Raw genomic sequence first — 12,727 nt, forward strand, 5'->3', positions numbered from 1 at the left:
GCAGCTGCATGTGAAGGAGTGGAGACGCGAACCCGGTCCCCCAGATTACGAGACTACCGCTCTTAACCACTACACCACACTGGCTCTTGGCTAGCTTAAAAGACTGTGGAGGGGAGAGGGCTGCAGGTGGCTCCTTGTCCCCTTTGGTGTGACGGAAGAAGAACAGTCAGAAGGGACCCCGAGGGTCATCCAGCCCACCCCCCTGAAACACCGGCTTGAACGCGAGAAAACCTCCCAGCAAATTACAAAAATGCAAAGCAAAATATTTAAATACCCATCATGACGAAAACGATCCAAAGATCGTTAAAATCAACAGTAGCTAAAAAAGAGGTGAAAGGCAGAGAACGTCGCCACATCCGGATGGACTTGTTAAAAATGTTATCGGCCGGCCCAGAAAAGGATCAACCTTGTGGGAGATGAAATGCTGGGAATACAGGGACCGGGGGCGCTTTCTGGGAACAAGAGTCGTGGATTTGTGGCTTCACTGGGTGAGGGGAATGTACGGCTCTCGGCTCAACTCCAGTCTGGATATTTACCAAAAGGGGAAAAAATGTTCCCGCAGAAAATGCCTGTTAATTTTAAGCTCCAGTTCTTCAAAACAGAGGAGCGTTTAGAAACAGGCACCGACATTCCAGCAACGGACCACCGGACGTCGTGGAGGAGCCCGTGAAACGTCCTTCTCCCAAATCACGCACTCCAACTTGGTGCGTTCCAGGTGTTACCTGGCCATCCCAGCTGTGGTCCAAGACAGGTTGCGGAAAGCTGCCATGACCTAAGGCCACAAGGAGAGGCTGCTGGATCAGGCCCATTGCCCTTCCAGTCCAGCACCCTGACTCAGTGGGAAATCCTCAATCAGGATTTGAACCCGAGACCCCTCTCCCCTCCTGCAGTTTCCAGCTGTGGAGGAAGGGCAGAGCTACCCTGGCTACCAGCCACTGAGTGTCTATGGGCTACTTTTAAAATGAGGCTGCATTTTAAATTGCATTTTAACCTTTATTTTAAATTGCCCGCCCCCCTTATTATGTTTTTACTGTAGTTTTACTGGTGTTAGCCGCCCTGAGTCTGGCTCTAGCCGGGGAGGGAGGGGTATAAATAAATCATCATCATCATCATTGTTATTATTATTATTATCATCTTCCACGAAACCCAACTAGCTGTGGCCAGGGATAGAAACTCAGGTATACAAATCAGGGGCCAAATGGCTCCTTAAACCTAGGTTGCAGTTGCAAAATCGGAACGTCTAGTTGCCATTTTGGGGCAAGACTTGTTTTTCAAAGGATGGGCTGACTGCGATCGATTCTCAGGTAAACATCTGGCCAGTTCAGATGACAACCTTGAGCCGGGTTAAGAGCTTTGAGAACTTAAAAGAAGGAATATTGAGAAACTGAGTCACTTGATCCAGGGACAGTCTGCCTAGAGATTGGGCTTTTCTGGCCTCTTTTTCTTCTGCCTGTTGAAAAATCAATAGCATTTTTTAAAAGGAGTGGTTGGGAATATCCTTGAGTTGTTTAGGGGCCCCTTTTTGGGCTTCGGGAGAGAGCCAGCCGTTAAATCCTCAGCTGGCTGAGAACAATCGGGAGCAAAGAGTGGAAAAAGGGTGGAAAAATAAGTTCAGGGTGGGCTCTGTTTGCGGGAAAGTCCCTGGTTCAGTACTGGTCTGCCAAAGAATGGCAGAGTTGGAAGGGGTTCCCCAGGGGCCATCTAGTCCAACCCTCCGCCATGGAGGAAGCTGAGCTCCCATGTGGCGCAATATTTGTACAAGAAATAAAACCACGCCATATAGATACTGTGCTGGATATACATATAAGCTAAACAAGCTCCAGCTTAGGGCCCCACTCTCTTGGCGACCCCCCAAAAAATTAAAGGAAAAAACAAAACCTGTATGTACATTTCCAAAATATAAGATAAAAAACAAATAAAACAAAGCCTACATCCAGCAACAGTGTTTTGTGTTGTGTAGGCTCCTATGATGTAAGTCATGGGCCCCACCTGATAGCCTGCTCCCTAAAATATCCCTGGATTGCTCCTTTCTATATATAGGGTGCCTACATTCTGCATGGACTGGTATTTACTTCTTAATCGTATTTCAGTTCAACAGTTACTTTGATAAAATACATATTTTGTTATGTGCAAATGGCTTTAGATACCTTTAGATACTTATTAGTTCCATAAGTGACCATATAACATATAAAGGTAAAGGAACCCTGACCATTAGGTCCAGTCGTGGTGGACTCTGGGGTTGAGGCGCTCATCTCGCTTTACTGGCCAAGGGAGCCGGCGTACAGCTTCCGGGTCATGTGGCCAGCATGGCAAAGCCGCTTCTGGCGAACCAGAGCAGCGCACGAAAATGCCGTTTACCTTCCCGCCGGAGTGGTACCTACTTACCTACTTGCACTTTGACGTGTTTTCGAACTGCTAGGTTGGCAGGAGCAGGACCGAGCAACGGGAGCTCACCCCATAGCGGGGATTCGAACCGCCGACCTTCTGATTGGCAAGTCCTAGGCTCTGTGGTTTAACCCACAGTGCCACCCGTGTCCCTACATATATATAACATATATGCAACACAAAAAACAGGGACAATTTGTTGTTGACAAAGGGCAGCTGGACATAGAAAGGGCCCCATTACCTTCATCAAACCTCAATCCAGCCTGTATAGATACTTTCAGCGCACAAGATCCCTTTCCAAGAAGGGCGGTTTGCCAAAGCCTCAAATACCAGCCGTCCAGATAATGGAGATGAAAGGTCTTCCAAGGTTTTGCAATCCTTTGCGGGTGGGGAAGCGCGAAGCAAAGAGGGAACGGGAATGCAAGCTTGCAAACGGCTGGGGGATGGGCAACTTGCTTTCCCTGCCCCCCCCTCCCCGGCGATCCCACCCCCACCCCATGCCATCTTCCAGAGCCTGGACAAAGGAGGTCTTCGTCCCCTGGCACACGTCATGGACCTCCCAGCCAAAGGACGGCAAAGAAGAATGAGCAAACACAACAGTAACCCAACCGAAGGCAAAAGCAGCCCCATTAGGAATGACTCAAGTGACCTTTACCCAAAGGCAGGGAAGGAGGGCTGGCGTCGCGCCATGGAGAATCGGCCAGGATTGGCCGTGGCTGGTGCGTGGAGGTTGCCCTGGCGACGGTGCCCCGTCTCCACGCTCCGATTCAGTGGCTCTTGGCGTGTCAACAGATGCAGCCCTCTCCGTCCCCAAGAAGGCCAGACCCACAGCCCAGGTTACGCTGCCTTTTACCCTTGCAGATTTGCAAAGCTTTCATGCACTGTCTCGGCTCGTAGGAACTCGGCTGTTTTTTATGCACTGTGGAACTCCCTGCCCCTTGATACCTGCATTCACGGTACTCTCTTGGCGCCTGCTAAAAACCAGATGCTTAGAAAGTTGGTATGGATCTCTTTCAATATATTTTTCTTCCTTTTATCTTTCTGTAAACTGCTTCCCCCCCCCCACAATCAACTACAGTAGTGCATAAATTTTGCGAAATACATAATTTCGATCCATGAAAACACCTGAACCAGTCACTTCCCCAGTTGCTAATCTGGAAAAGAGCTTTCCGTAAGTTCAAAAATTCAGCCCCCTTGAGCCTATAAAAAGCACAATTCAAAATAGCGGTTTGCACAACCCACTAAGGAAAGTAATAAAAGTCAAAGGGACTCCTGACCAATAGGTCCAGTCGTGACTGACTCTGGGGTTGCGAGCTCATCTTGCTTTACTGGCTGAGGGAGCCGGTGTACAGCTTCCGGGTCATGTGGCCAGTATGACTAAGCCGCTTCTGGCGAACCAGAGCAGCGCATGGAAACGCCGTTTACCTTCCCGCGGGAGGGGTACCTATTTATCTACTTGCACTTTGACGTGCTTTCGAACTGCTAGGTTGGCAGGAGCAGGGACCGAGCAACAGGAGCTCACCCCGTCGCGGGGATTCGAACCACCAACCTTCTGATTGGCAAGTCCAAGAGGCTGTGGTTTAATCCACAGCGCCACCCGCGTACCTAAGGAAATTAATAACGCAATATAATTCAGAACAGCAACAATTCATGGCACATTTACTCAAAGTCCAATTCAAGCTATTTAGTTTAATTCAACAAAACCGACAAACTTGATCCAGCGGCAACAGTTTTTCTAGGTCTGCTAAGCCATTTGCGCCTCCAGCGGCCCCTTGCTGCCCCCCACCTCTTAGCACCCTCCCAGGTAACCCCACTGCCCTCCCCAGGGGGGGTGGTACCACCCACTCTGGGAACCACTGGTTACAGCGAGGCTGGACCATCAGAAATGCAAAGACCCCGGCTTGAACCAGGGCCAAGAATTCAGAAAGGAGCAAAACTTTGAGAGCCACCTCGCTGCAGAGAACCCCCAAACTTGCTTCAACTGAGGCGAAACTTTGGTCACAATTCCAGCTGAGGTTCACCTGCCCTCCTCCTTTGCCCAAGCAGCAAAATGCAAGGGCAGACTCTGTCAAGCTGGTGCCCTATAGATACTTCAGACTACAATTCCCATCAGCTTTGCTTGCCCTCGATGGAACCCAATCCTGAGTCAGCTGACCATCACTAAATTGCAAAAAGCAGCGGCTTTGTGGGAGCCTCCCCCAGAACCACCACTTTTCAAAGCAGCCCTAGCCAGCTTCTTTGCGCTTGGTGAGCTGTTGGCCTGTCTGAGTTTTACTGCAGGTGTTTTTGAGTAGGAAGCGGGTTCGAGAGGAAGCAGAGAAGGGAGTCAGCGGCAGGCCAGCTGGCCAGGCAGCCCATGCACCCATTCGCACAGCTGCTGAAAATTGCAGAAGCACCACCTGCATGCAAACCTCTGTCTAGGGAAAGTGCCCTTTCCCGGTTTGCTCTCCCTTCCTCTTGCAATTGCAAAGGCAGTTTCACCAATACGGCACTTCTGCCGCTGGGAGTGGCTGGGTAAATAACTAAGGGAGATCTGGGAAGGTGTTCTGGCGGGAGGAGAAAGGGAGTTTCTAGAGCTCCACACTGTGTGTGTGTGTGTGTGTGTGTGTGTGTGTGTCAGAGAGAGAGAGAGAGAGAGAGAGAGAGAGAGAGAGAGAGAGATCTACTCTCTTTCTGAGCTGAATGCTGAAATACAGGGAATTCTGAATTGCTCCTTCATTTTTCCCCATTGGGGACATTCAACCTTAAAATAAGAACATATTAAGGGCCTTCTGGATCTGGAATACGTAGAGTTTGCAAAGCTGACAGGAAAGATCCGGAATCAGCATTTCAAAAGAACTGGAGCAAATTCACATGATATATGAAAGAACATTGTAAACATCTGAAAACGTTTGCAGCTTTGAGTTGAAATGTTTTGTCATGAGAATAGAAGGAACTGGTTTACATTTAATAAGGGGAAATATAAAAATAAGAGAGAAGGTAAAAAAGTGGTTATAGAAATGCGAAGAATAAAGAAAATACGTACGGAAGTCAGAAAGAGGGGCGGGAGGAGGTCGACGCTCGGATGGAGCGATGTTTGAGTTTATTGATTTATGTCTGGAAATTGTGGTTATGATAAAACTGAAAATACAGAAAGAATTATTATAAAAAAGAGCTTCTTCTGGATCAGGCCAATGGCCCTCTGGTCCCGCATCCTGTTCTTGCAGCAATCAAGCAGATGCCGGGGCAGAACTGCAAGCAGGATTCGAACACAAGACTCCTTAGTTTCCAGCAGCTGGACTTCGGAAGCATTGCAGCTTCTTGACTGTGGAGGAAGAGGAAGAGCCACAGTAGCCATCGAAAGCCCCCTGTCTAAGCCTCCTTCAAAACCCTCTAGCTTGGAGCCCATGGCTGCCTCCTGCAGCAGGGAGTTCCACCATTTAAGGATGTGCTGCGTAAAGAAGGACTTTCTTTTGCTTGTCCTGAATATGCCAAAATTCAGCGTCAACTGAATATCCACGTGCCAGTGTCAGGTCAGAGGGAGGAAAAACATTTCTCTGTCTGTCCACTTGTTGCGTGCCACACATTATTTTATAAGAGGGGTCAGCAAACTTTTTTCAGCAGGGGGCCAGTCCACTGTCCCTCAGACCTTGTGGGGGGCCAGACTATAGTTTGGAAAAATAATGAACGAATTGCTATGCCCCACAAGTAACCCAGAGATGCATTTTAAATCAAAGCACACGTTCTACTCATGTAAAAACACCAGGCAGACCCCACAAATAACCCAGAGATGCATTTAAAATAAAAGGACACATTCTACTCATGTAAAAACACACTGATTCCTGGACTGTCCACGGGCCAGATTGAGAAGGTGATTGGGCCGGATCCAGCCCCCGGGCCTTAGTTTGCCTACCCATGTTTTATAAGCTTCTATCATGGGCTGCCTCTCGCTTGCCCTTTTCTCAAAACCCACCCATGCGCAATGGTCACGACCATCGAATGCCAACCTACGATTTGCACACAGATACAGTGGACGCTCGGGTTGTGAACATGATCCGTGCAGGTTGCACATTCACAACCCGCAGTGTTCGCAACCCGTGTTTGCGCATGCACAGGTTGCGATTCGGTCCTTCTGCGCATGCACAAAGCGTGATTTAGCGCTTCTGCACATGCGCAAGCGCCGAAACGCAGAAATAACCCATTCCGGTACTTCTGCAACCCGAAAGAAACGCAACCTGAAGCGTCTGTAACCCGAGGTATGACTGTATTCCCAAGCGTGCCTAACCCTATCCCTTCTCCTGTTTAGAAAAAGATCTCCGGTAAGATGCTTCCCTTTACACACATCAGCTTTCACATATGGGCACCTCAAATGCCATTTCTGTGCAGGTGAAAATCCAAGCCCCCCCCCCCCAGCAGTGGGGAAATCTAGCCTGCCTCCGTCTCCCCCCTCCCCACTTTCAAAAGCAACCCGACCCTGACCCCACCCCTTGGCGCTTTTCCCACAGCTCAGAAACAGGGAGAAGACATCTCTCCTGCAGCATGAAAGGGAGTGCGCGGTTCTTGTGATGCGCAGGAGGTTAAGATCAAGGAGCAGCCTGAGCTCTGTGTGCTCTCGGTGGGAGTCCCAGGGGTCCCTCTGCGCAAGCCCCCTCCCCGCTTTCAGGGCAGACAACAGCCGGGCTTTGAAAGAGAAGCCCCGGAGGATAATAGGCAAGGGCCCTCCCCCCCTGAAAAGAAAATCCAGAGGCTTCAAGTCTGGCTGGGGAAAGGAAAACGGCAAACAAAGGCCTAATCCTCTCTTGGTCCGCAAGCAAAACGAAGGTTGCAATCCTGTTCCCGGGGAGCAAGGAAAGCCTGCTGGATCAGGCCAATGGAACACCTAGCCCAGCATTCTGCACTTGCAGGATTCGAACACAAGAGCCCTCTCCTCCCCTGCAACTGGTTTTGAGAAGCATTGCTGTCTCTAACTTAATAATAATAATAATAATAATAATAATAATAATAATAATAAGTTATTATTTGTACCCCGCCCATCTGGCTGGGTTTCCCCAGCCACTCTGGGCGACTCCCAACAAAGATTAAAAGCACAATAAAACATCAAACATTAATGACTTCCCTAAAGAGGGCTGCCTTCAGATGTCTTCTAAATGTCAGGTAGTTGTTTATTTCCTTGACATCTGGTGGGAGGGCGTTCCACAGGGTGGGTGCCACCACCGAGAAGGCCCTCTGCCTGGTTCCCTGTAACCTCACTTCTCGCACTGAGGGAACCTCCAGAAGGCCCTCGGAGCTGGATCTCAGTGTCCGGGCAGAGCGATGGGGGTGGAGACGCTCCTTCAGGTATACTGGACCGAGGCCGTTTAGGGCTTTAAAGGTTAGCACCAACACTTTGAATTGTGCTCAGAAACGTACTGGGAGCCAATGTAGGTTTTTCAAGACTGGTGTTATGTGGTCTTGGCGGCCACTCCCAGTCACCAAAGATCGGGCTAAATCGCACTTTGCGCATGCGCAGAAGCGCTGAATCGCAACCCGCGCCACTGCGGGTTGTGAACGTGCCTCCCACACGGATCATGTTCACAACCCGAGTGTCCACTGTATTACAAACAGGTGAACATAATAATCCAGTCACACCTCGGGATAAATATGCCTCAGGATAAGTATTTTCGGGTTGCGCTCCGCGGCGACCCGGAAGTAACGGAGCATGTTACTTCCAGGTTTCGCCACTCATGCACGAGCAGATGGTCAAAATGACATCACGCGCGTGCACGAAAGCGGTGACCCACGCAGACGCGTCTTACGTTCTATTCAGGATGCAAACGGGGCTCCAGAACGGATCCCGTTCGCATCCCGAGGTACCACTGTACGGAAACCTGCAGAGGGCTCAAAGCATTTAAAGGCCACCTCCCCATTCATCCGCAACAGCCCTGCAATGCAGGCCAGCAGGGTTGTCGCCATATTGTGGCCGTGGCGGGAGGGGTGGAGACCTGAGACTGACCTGCCTTTACGGCCACTAGATGTGCTCAGGGGGACGTGGTATTTAAACCAGGAACGTCTTAAGTCGCTGCTCACTGTTTTGGACCCTGCTCCGGGGTGACACCAGCTGCGGGGGAATCTAGCCAACCGTCTCCTTCCGGAGGTGGCGAACTCTCCCTCCTTGGAGGCTTTGGGTGGCCTCCTGTCAGGGATGCTGAGATTCCTGGATTGCAGGGGGCTGGACTACATGACTCTGGGGGTCCCTTCCAAGTAACGTCACAATTCTATGAACACCGTTATTTTTATTTATTTGGCCAAAGTCGTTACAAAGGAAGGTGCATGAAAGCAAAGCACATTGCCAGGCCAATTGTTATTAAAACTAGGCATGTTGTCAACTGAAAATGAGCTCCCCTGAAGAATTTAACTTACCATCCCCACCAACTTCTATCCTTCAAATTGCCACTCGAAAGGTAAAGCGGGATGTGTTGCTAGTGTGTGCAAAGAGTCCAGATCCATGGAAACATCAGGTGCATCCACCCAGACAGGTGGGCATCTTCACTTGGTCGCAAGTGGCCCACAGGCAGGTGCAAAATGCACCTGGCAAATTTCGTTGATCTGTGGAATTCCCTCCCACAGGAGGCAGTGATAGCCACTAACTTGGGAGGCTTTAAAAGAGGACTGCTCTGCCTCCAGGGTTGCAGGCAGCTATGTTTCTGAATGCCAGGTGCTGGAGAGTTGTGTTCGAATCCTGCTTGCGGATTTCCCTTAGGGGCATCTGGTCAGCCACTGCAAGAGCTGGACCAGATATTTGGGCCACTGGCCCGAACCGGCAGGGACCTGCGATGTTCTCATTTGAAAAACCCGCCACATGAAAGTGAGCCGTCAGCAGTGTCTGCCGGATGGAAAACTCAGACCTACCCCTTTGTGTGGCAGGAAATGAACATTTCACATTTGAAAACTCTCCGCAACGTCCGCCACAAATTCGGCCCTCGCCACCCACAAAAGGATCAAGTCCACTTGTCCTGTCCCAACATGATTTATGCCAGACACTCTGCCCCAGCCTTGAACTCCAAAGCAATTAACCGGAACTCATCAATGCACATTCATTTCTATAGCGGTCACCAAGAAAGCAGTTCATTTCACCGATTCGCACAAACTGAAATAATAGTGCCACGTGAGAGAGCGAGAGAAAATGTACCTCTCGGATCATGATTTGAGCCTGATTTGGTAAAGGCTGCAATCCTTCCCACGTTTACCTGGGAGTAAAGCCAAGGCAACTCAGCAGAGCTCATTTCTGAGCCATGTTAGAAACTCAGATATATAAGCTAGGTACCAAATGGAGCCTTAAATCTAAGTCACAGTCACCACAACGGAACATCTGTTCGCTAGGGGGTTGAACTAGATAACCCTGGGGGAACCCTTTTTCCAACGCTAAAATTCTGCGATTCCACGATCCTACTATCTCATTGCCTAACTGCAGCTTGCTCTTGTCCCAGCGTGCAAGGAGGAGACACACACAGTGGAAATGGAAATGGTATTAACTATGATCGAAGGCAGAGGTTTTTTAAACTGTGGTCGCCAACCTGGTGCCCAGGTATCTCGCCGTAGTCGCAGTTGGACCCGTGCCAGTAGCAAAACGCGCCTGGCGCCAGGCTAATTTCTAACACTAAGCTCCGGCCCAGCAGAGCGGCCAACTTACATCACGGAATCCTAGGTATATGCTACCTTGCAACAGGAATGGCCAACTTTGGTGGGCTGTGGGCACCTCTGGGTTTTGGAGCACCAGCTGCGGGCGCCACCCCCCTGGATCCTTCCCCAATCCCTCCACAGGATCAGCTCCCCCACCCAGAGAAAGAGGCGCAGAGAGAACACAAACGCTTCGCTTTCCCAAGAGATCCAGGCAGAACCTGTGCCTTGGAAAGCACACGGACCTGCAATGGGGGGCGTATTTCCAGCTTCCTCCTTTAGTCCTATGTTCCTGTTCAAGGGAGAAAAAATAATGACCCTTATTTCTTGACCAAGCAGGGTATAAAAGGGGGTTGTGGGTCAAAGGATCTGTGGGCACTGGGGGGGGGGCATAATAATAATTTATCATTTGTACCCCGCCCATCTGGCTGGGTTTCCCCAGCCACTCTGGGCGGCTTCCAACAAAGATTAAAAATACAATAAAATGTCACACATTAAAAGCTTCCCTAAACAGGGCTGCCTTCAGATGTCTTCTAAATGACAGCTAGTTGTTTATTTTCCTTGACATTTGATGGGAGGGTGTTTCAAAGGGCGGGTGCCACCACTGAGAAGGCCCTCTGCCTGGTTCCCTGCAACCTCGCTTCTCGCAGGGAGGGAACCGCCAGAAGGCCCTCGGAGCTGGACCTCAGTGTCCGGGCTGAACGATGGGGGTGGAGACGCTCCTTCAGGGATACTGGACCAAGGCCGTTTAGGGCTTTAAAGGTCAGCACCAACACTTTGAATTGTGCTCGGAAACGTACTGGGAGACAATGTAGGTCTTTCAGGACCAGTGTTATGTGGTCTCGGCGGCTGCTCCCAGTCACCAGTCTAGCTGCCGCATTCTGGATTAGTTGTAGTTTCTGGGTCACCTTCAAAGGGAGCCCCACGTAGAGCGCATTGCAGTAGTCCAAGCAGGAGATAACTAGAGCATGGACCACTCTGTCAAGACAGTCCGTGGGCAGGTAGGGTCTCATCCTGCATACCAGATGGAGCTGGTAAACAGCTGCCCTGGACGCAGAATTGACCTGCGCCTCCATGGACAGCTGCGAGTCCAAACATCGTCTGTAGGCGATGAAAGGTCTTCCTCCCTTGTTTAAGATCCAGCGAGGGAACTGCCAGACAGCCCTCGGAGCTGGACCTCAGTGTCCAGGCTGAACGATGGGGGTGGAGACGCTCCTTCGGGTCTACTGGGCCGAGGCACTGCGCCCACGAGCACCGTATTAGCGACCCCTGCCTCCAGGTACAGGGTGGTATATGAATTCAATAAACGATAAAAATAAAGAATAACACACATCCCATCCCAGAGTATTTGGAAGAGTAGAAAAGCCTTTCTTTGCTCCCATGCCAGAAGTAGGACTGGGCCAGGAGATAGGCTCCAACATTTCCTGTTTTGCAGGGGTGGGATGGATGACCCCTGGGGATCCCTGCCAGCCCTACTATTTTATGATTCCGTGATAGAAAAAAGCCACACACCTTAAAAACAACAACACACCCTGCATTTAAGCCCTATTTCCCAACCCAAAGCGAAGAGGCAGCTCACAATAAAAAGAGGAGAACACAGAAAATACAAATGATAAAATATACAAGCACAGCTGCAAGGTCTGAAAGGTTAGTCAGCTACGTTTTTATCAATAAAAATGTGCTACAATTAATTTGGGAGATCCACCCCCCCACAAGTTTATTTTTAAAAAAATTCAAGTACTTAAAGAGCCAGAGTGTGGTGTGGTGTAGTGGTTAGAGCGTTGGACTAGGACCAGGGTTCAAACCCCCACTTGGCCATGAAGCTCAGGCCAGTCACCGTCTCTCAGCCTGACCTACACCGTCTCTCAGCCTGAGATTGGGATATAAATGCAATAAACAATGGGGGGGGGGAGAGTCTGAGGCCAAGCCCAGTTTTAAAAGACGCATCCTCTGCAGGGGGGTGGACTGGAGGACCTTTTAGATCCCTTCTAATTTTACAATTCTTTTGTCCCCCGCCCCTTTTTGTCTGGAATGGAGGGGAAGGTCTCTTCCCTCCTGCCCTGAGGCACAGAGGAAGTGGACCTCATGGGCAGAAAAATCCCTGCACCAAGAAAGGTAGCAGCTTGGGGGGGCAGGGGGTCAGCGGGGCCTTCTGCCCTTTGCCCCAGACACAGCCTGGACTGCAGCTCAGCGGTTACAGCAGCTGCTTGGCATGCAGAAGGAGGTGCCGGGTTCAATGCCCCAAGGGCAGCCAAGACAGCCAGGGGAAAACAGCTTCCTCCATAGATCAACCCTTTGCCCAGATTCATGAGGACTAGAATCTGGTTTTATTTGGGGGACCAGGGCTGGGGTGGGAGAAGCTCCGGAGAGAGCAGCTGCCGCCGGCCAGAGCAGGACTAGAGAGGTCCGAATCGGTGACAGCTAACCCCGGGTCTCCAACTGCCCGGGAGATCCGTGGCACGTCTGAAAGGGGCTCCCCGTGTTCCCCATCACAAGGGGGCGCGGTGCCAGGCAGACCCGGATCCGGCCCTACAGGCCTTCTGCTCAACGAGTGCCACGGGGGGGGGGCATCCGGCATAGGCGGTAGAAACCCCCCCAGCCCCTCCTCCGCAGAAGGGAGAAAGGATTAGATCCCCCCCCCGACTCCGAAAAGGGGGCGCAGCGGAGACCACCCAAAGGCACCTTCGCGACGCAGGGGACCGTGGGG

General features: G+C 50.8%; 1 protein-coding gene and 1 long non-coding RNA gene across 3 annotated transcripts in view; one reads left to right on the plus strand and one right to left on the minus strand.

Moving 5' to 3' along the window:
* Positions 1-12,727, plus strand: part of LOC309533325 — a 428,448-nt gene that overhangs the window by 45,083 nt on the left and 370,638 nt on the right. The gene's annotated exons all lie outside the window — the stretch shown is intronic.
* The window catches only part of CCDC50 (coiled-coil domain containing 50), a 54,627-nt gene that overhangs the window by 40,554 nt on the left and 1,346 nt on the right, over positions 1-12,727 (minus strand). The gene's annotated exons all lie outside the window — the stretch shown is intronic.

The sequence above is a fragment of the Podarcis vaucheri genome, assembly GCF_965113315.1.
Source record: "Podarcis vaucheri genome assembly, chromosome: 5".
Lineage (NCBI taxonomy): Eukaryota > Metazoa > Chordata > Lepidosauria > Squamata > Lacertidae > Podarcis > Podarcis vaucheri.